The sequence below is a fragment of the Carassius carassius genome, chromosome 24 (genome assembly GCF_963082965.1).
Source record: "Carassius carassius chromosome 24, fCarCar2.1, whole genome shotgun sequence".
Taxonomy (NCBI): domain Eukaryota; kingdom Metazoa; phylum Chordata; class Actinopteri; order Cypriniformes; family Cyprinidae; genus Carassius; species Carassius carassius.
Window position 1 is genome coordinate 26,664,312 of NC_081778.1, and position 6,000 is coordinate 26,670,311.

Consider the following 6,000-nt stretch of genomic DNA (forward strand, 5'->3'; position numbering starts at 1 on the left):
AAATTTGTGCCCGAACCCGAAAGAGACCCGTAATGTACTACACCGAACCGACCCGGACCCGTCTAATATTTCAAAAGCTGTGTAGACCCGTGTAGATCCGAGAAATGCCTACCCGGACCCGACCCGGATCTGTATATTATTTGAAATCTGGTCCCGAACCCGCCGGGAAGACACAGACCCGACTGGACCCGATTGTCACATATTCCACCATAAATTGCTATTACAAGTCAATAAACCTGTTGCGAAAAATACAGCTTTTTGTCTTACCTAATTTAAAGAGCCGTAGTCTCTCTTCCTTGTATCTGACTGCCTGTGATGCATTACAATCCTCCGACAAGAAAGTTATTCATGTTATTCCTCTCGTTATTCCAAGTCCAAGCTGAATCCACTCATTATTTCAGCTTCAAAAGTCCACTTGATATCACGGTGACGGATGACAAATGCTACTGTGCACATGTACATTCTGACTCGAGTTAACTCGCATAATAACCTCAACTGTTTGCCCTTTTGAACTATAATAACGATCGCTCGTGCAATGCCATGGCCGCTGACGTTATTTATTTGCTATCATCTGATCTCTGTGCTCTCTGCTCTGCATCGAGTCTGAATCTGACCACTAAAACTTTAAGATTAAACGGTTCATTTATAATATTATAAAAATGAGAGAAAATATAAAACACGGTTTGGCGGTCTAAGTGTCCCTCACTGGTTGCCATAGAAACATGAAATGCGCTCGAGACTGCACATGCGTGCTAGCTGTATCAACCTAAAAAATTTTAATGCAATTTGAGCGTCATATAAAACATTCATGTGACAGTTCACCTCAGATTTTCTTGCTGATTTGAAATATATTAAATATGAGTGTGTCATGTCTGCAAGCATTAATACCGTGTGTGCACTTGTATTAACTGAGTCTACGCGCTCTGCTTCTAAAAGCAGAGAGAAAGAGAGAGAGAGAGAGAGAGAGAGAGAGAGAGAGAGAGAGAGAGATCACTTTTTTATTTGACTCTTTTCTTTTCCTAATTTTACAAGTTGCAAGATACAAAAAACACAAGCAGTCTTTGATCACGGCCGGGTGTTCTCCGAGTCCGTTGACTCCGATAGCACGGGTATTACACACAATGTTAAACAGACCCGGGACCCGAGGTAATAGATTCAGACCCGACCCGGACCGGGCTGATCATTTAAAATATAGACCCGAACCCGTACGGGTCCCGGGTCGGGTCCTGGGTCGACGGGTCTCGGGTGCACTGGGATGACCTCTACTCTGTAGTACAAATCATCCAAAAAATAATAATTGTATGATCTATGTAGAGGCACTCAAGAAAGCCAAAAAGCCTTCTGGCAAGGGACACTAATGCAAAGTCAAGCATAGCAGGTCTGTGACCACTGGACTGGAACAAAGTAACAGTTTTACTAAGCCACATGAAGATAAGAAGAAAGATGGATGATGCAACCAATGCTAAGATAGGACAGAGATGGAATGAGAATATTGTGTCCTTTTCTTCCCTTGCCAGAGCACATGTCCCCCCGTCCCCCTTGCATTCTGGATTCAAAGGGACAGCACTGGTATGCATTATAACTAAGCCAAGGCACACAATCTTTTATCTTCTTCCTTTCACTCTCCTCCATCACACGGCAACAAGTATGCATCTATACACATAAGACTACAATTGGCACATATTTTGTGCCTGAGGCCTTTGATATTTTTTTATGCATACACTACATAGCCCACTGACAAACACAGAAGAATGGGACAGGAATAAATAAATATGAAGTGCATTAACAAATATACAGAGAAATCTTTCCTGCTGCGTAGCCTGTGGCGACTCATGTGGCTTTGCTCAGCAGTGCAGAAAAGAGAGAAGCAAAGAACTGCATGAAGCTTACATGAGGCACCAACAGACTGGCTGAACTGAATAATGAAGTTGCATCAGCGCTAGCTTCTAACATGCAGAGTGGAAAACTGTGTTAGGCCGTCCTTAACTAAAGGACAGCAGAGAGGTTGGTGAAGTCTACTTGACACAAATCTCTTTTAGACCATTAAAAACAAGACGATTCTCTGCCTAACAGTCAAGAAATTGGCCAATATTTGGCCATTTTAAGACTTTGAGAATCATCAATGAATGGACTTTAGCTGGAAAAATGACTCGTTGTTATTGTCTTCTTGCATTATTGACAAACTATTTTCCTGTTTGAGACTGTAAAGCTGCTTTGACACAATCAGTATTGTATAAAACGCTATACAAATAAAAGTGACTTGACTATTACCATCTATTACCATTTCATATACTTGAATATGAATGAATAGAGTAAATATTGTGCAAAATGACCATATAAATAAAATAAAAGGTTTTCCACACACACACACACACATACATACACAGCACACACACACACACACACACACATATATATATATATATATATATATATACACAATTTTTGATTATTATATATATTATTTTATAAATACTTTGCCCAATAAACATTTAAAATTATTGCAATAATTTGTTGAAATTTCACTGTAGCAAATATATAGCCTATGCTCTGATCATATCAGCACTGGTCAGTAAATCAAGCGATTATGTAATCACAATAAGCTTAAGGTGAAAATGTGTTAAATGTGTTAAAAAAACAGGAACATTGCTTTTTTTAAGCATCTGTTTAGAATCATTCTCACAAAATTACTAAGAAATAATTGCCAAGCAATATGCTGATTTACAAGTATTAAAAGACAAGTATTATAAGAGAAAGAAAGAGTAAATAAAATTTTAAAAAGAGACCAATTAAATGTTGGCTGGAGCTGCAGAGTATCTGGATTCCATGTGTTAGATCAGTGGTTTTCAAAGTGGGGGCCGCCATGTGGCGCCAGGGGGGCCGCAGCAAGTTGGAAGAAAAAAGCAAAAAAAAAAAAAAAAAAAACATTTATATAAATTTTACAAATATTAAAAAAATATTTTTTTTTATTATTACTATGAGTATTGTTATGAAATAGCATTCTAATAATTTGTCGATATCTGAACATTAAACTTTTAATGCTAATCTTTCTGATTGGCTGGTACACGTAATCTGTCAGTGTAGCCCTGGTAACAACCGCCAGTGCTCAGCTATTCAGCTATTTATTTAGTTAGCTGGCTAACTCTGTCAAACCTCTATCAAAATGGATAGATTTTTAAAAAGGAAAAAACCTGACGAGCCAGCAATCGAAACCTCAGATAAAAAAAATCAGAAAACGAACTCCTGGCCAATTAAGACTCGTAGGTATGAGGCAGCATACATTAAGTATGGATTTACCTGCGTCACACACAAGAATGGACACGAGTGCCCCAAATGCGTTCTCTGCTTCGAGATACTCTCCAACGAATGCTTAAAACCATCAAAACTTCAACGTCACCTGAACCAGAAGCATCCAGCAGAGGCCGAAAAACCAATTGACTTTTTTAAAAGAAAGCAAGAACATTTGACCAGGCAGTCAGCAACATTCGTGCGGCAAGCTACTGTCCCTGAGAGAGCATTGAGGGCATCGTTTTTGGCTTCCTTTCACATTGCGCGAGCTAAGAAGCCACACACAATTGGTGAGGATTTGATACTACCAGCTACTAAAGACATTGTTAAAGAGCTACTGGGTGAGGATGCTGCCAAGAAAATTGACGCTGTACCACTCTCTGATAACACTGTGAGCAGACGTATTGGAGACATGGCTGAGGATGTGTCTGCTCAACTGTTGGACCAGGTGAGAGCTAGCGAATATTTTGCGCTGCAGCTAAATGAAAGTACAGATGTGGCAAACGCTGCCGAGTTGCTTGTGTACATAAGATTCATTTCCCAAGAAATGTTCGTTGAGGAAATACTGTTTTGTAAAGAACTTGAAAGTAGAACCACCGGGAAAGAGATTTTTCAAGTGCTGAACGAATATATTAATTCAAATGGACTTGACTGGTCTCGTTGTGTGGGTGTGTGTTCTGACGGGGCCACGGCTATGACTGGGAAGAACAGTGGGGTGACAGCTCTCATCAAACAGAAGGCCCCGAATGCGGCGTTCACGCACTGTATGCTCCATCGAGAAGCACTGGTGGCTAAACGGTTGGATGATGAGCTTAACCAGGTACTACAGGACGTAATACACGCAGTAAACTTCATTAAAGCACGCCCCTTGAAACACAGACTTTTTGCTATTCTGTGTAAAGAAATGGGAGCCCGTTTTGATGGATTGCTTCTTCACTCAAACGTACGCTGGCTTTCACGAGGGGCAGTTTTGAACCGTGTGTATGAGTTGCGGAGGGAGGTTGCAGAGTTTCTCTTGTCTGAGAAACATCAGCTGGCTGACCGTTTTACAAATGAAGCCTGGATTCTCAAACTTGCATATATGGCTGACATTTTTTGTCATCTGAATGTGCTTAACCAAAGCATGCAAGGGCGTGACACATACATAGTGCATATGCAAGACAAAGTGCGTGCTTTTTCCCTGAAGATTATACTGTGGTCAAACAAGCTCAAGGAGGGAATTACAGAAATGTTCCCACTTTTACACCAAGAGCTGCTGTCATCTGGTGGTGAGTTGGACACCATTTCTTCACTGATACAATCACACCTGGAGCACCTCCAGGGATATTTCAGAGAATATTTCCCTGACATTGACAGCACTAGAGCCCGACCGATATATCGGCCGGCCGATATTATCGGCCGATATAAGCTAATTGCATTTAAATCGGCATCGGCATTTATAACGGCCGATGAAACATGAGAAACAGAGTCTCATGCTTCACTCATGTTATGAGTGTTGCATAGTGTGCCCACTAGAGGGAGCTCTGCAGCTCCAGAGTTAACAACAGCGCCAGAAGTCCACTACAGAAGAAAGCGATCAACTGTTTTGACGGTGAGTCTGTCGTTCGTCATGTGAAATGATTGTAGATTTAGTTCATACCCTGTGTATAAAAACTGTGTGGTAGTTCTAGCTAACGGTCCTATCATTATTACTTCTAAATATTCTGTAACATCACTTACAGCCGCTAATGCATTGCTATATTAGATTAGCCACAAAGCTAATACCATGTTTATCAGTGGAAGAGCGCGAACGTTAATAGGAGGTCAAACTATAACGTTAGCGTTTAACTTATTCTTATTCTATTGCGGTGTGTTTCCCACATAATGACCGCGTAATTGGGCCTTTCACACAGGACGCGGTATGCACGGCGCTTGCCGCTGGGCTCAGCGTTGCCCTTCAGATACAACGCGATTTGCGCTGCGCTATGGCATAGGCGGAGTTTTAAAAACGTTTAGCGGGAGCTCTTTCATAGTCTGTTCCTCCTCCTTTCGGTCACAAGCAAACATATATCTGTCCCGTTGTAAGAAGCGAGCGATAGCGCTAGTCCTGCTGATGAGAATTAAGAGAGAAGCAAGGAAGAAGAGGCTACCCTCAGGTCCAGAGAACAATTTGGTGAATTCAGGCTGGTTACGTTACTCTAACGCTAACAGCTTCCTTTTTAGCAGGCCCCTTAAATGCTTGCTATTAACTTGTTTGAAGGTGGTTCTTCTCAAAATTGACAGCGGTGTGTTCATGACACTAACGTTAACCATTCAACTTCGAATTGATTCCGTAATCTTCCGGTAATAGTAGGCAAGATGTTGTTTTGATTCAGACTGCACAAAGAGAAGAGGAGAAGATATACGGGTCTGTTGTGAATGTGTCTGTGAGAGCAAATATAGTGTAGTTACAGTAACTACAGTAGGTGCGTCAGAAATGATTAAACCAGAGGGGACATGTAAATAAATGTGAGCTGAACAAGCGCTTTTTTTTTTTTTTTTACATATTGTTTCAAAGCAGCTTTACAGACATAACAGGAAAATGTTGAAATAATATTGTTAAATATAAGTAGGTAATACCTATTGCTTGACAAATAAAAAAATATATATATTTCTCATTTTTGCCTATGTAGGAGATCCCAGTTTATTATTATTATAATTCTAATGATGACATGAGTAATGATACATGGTGAT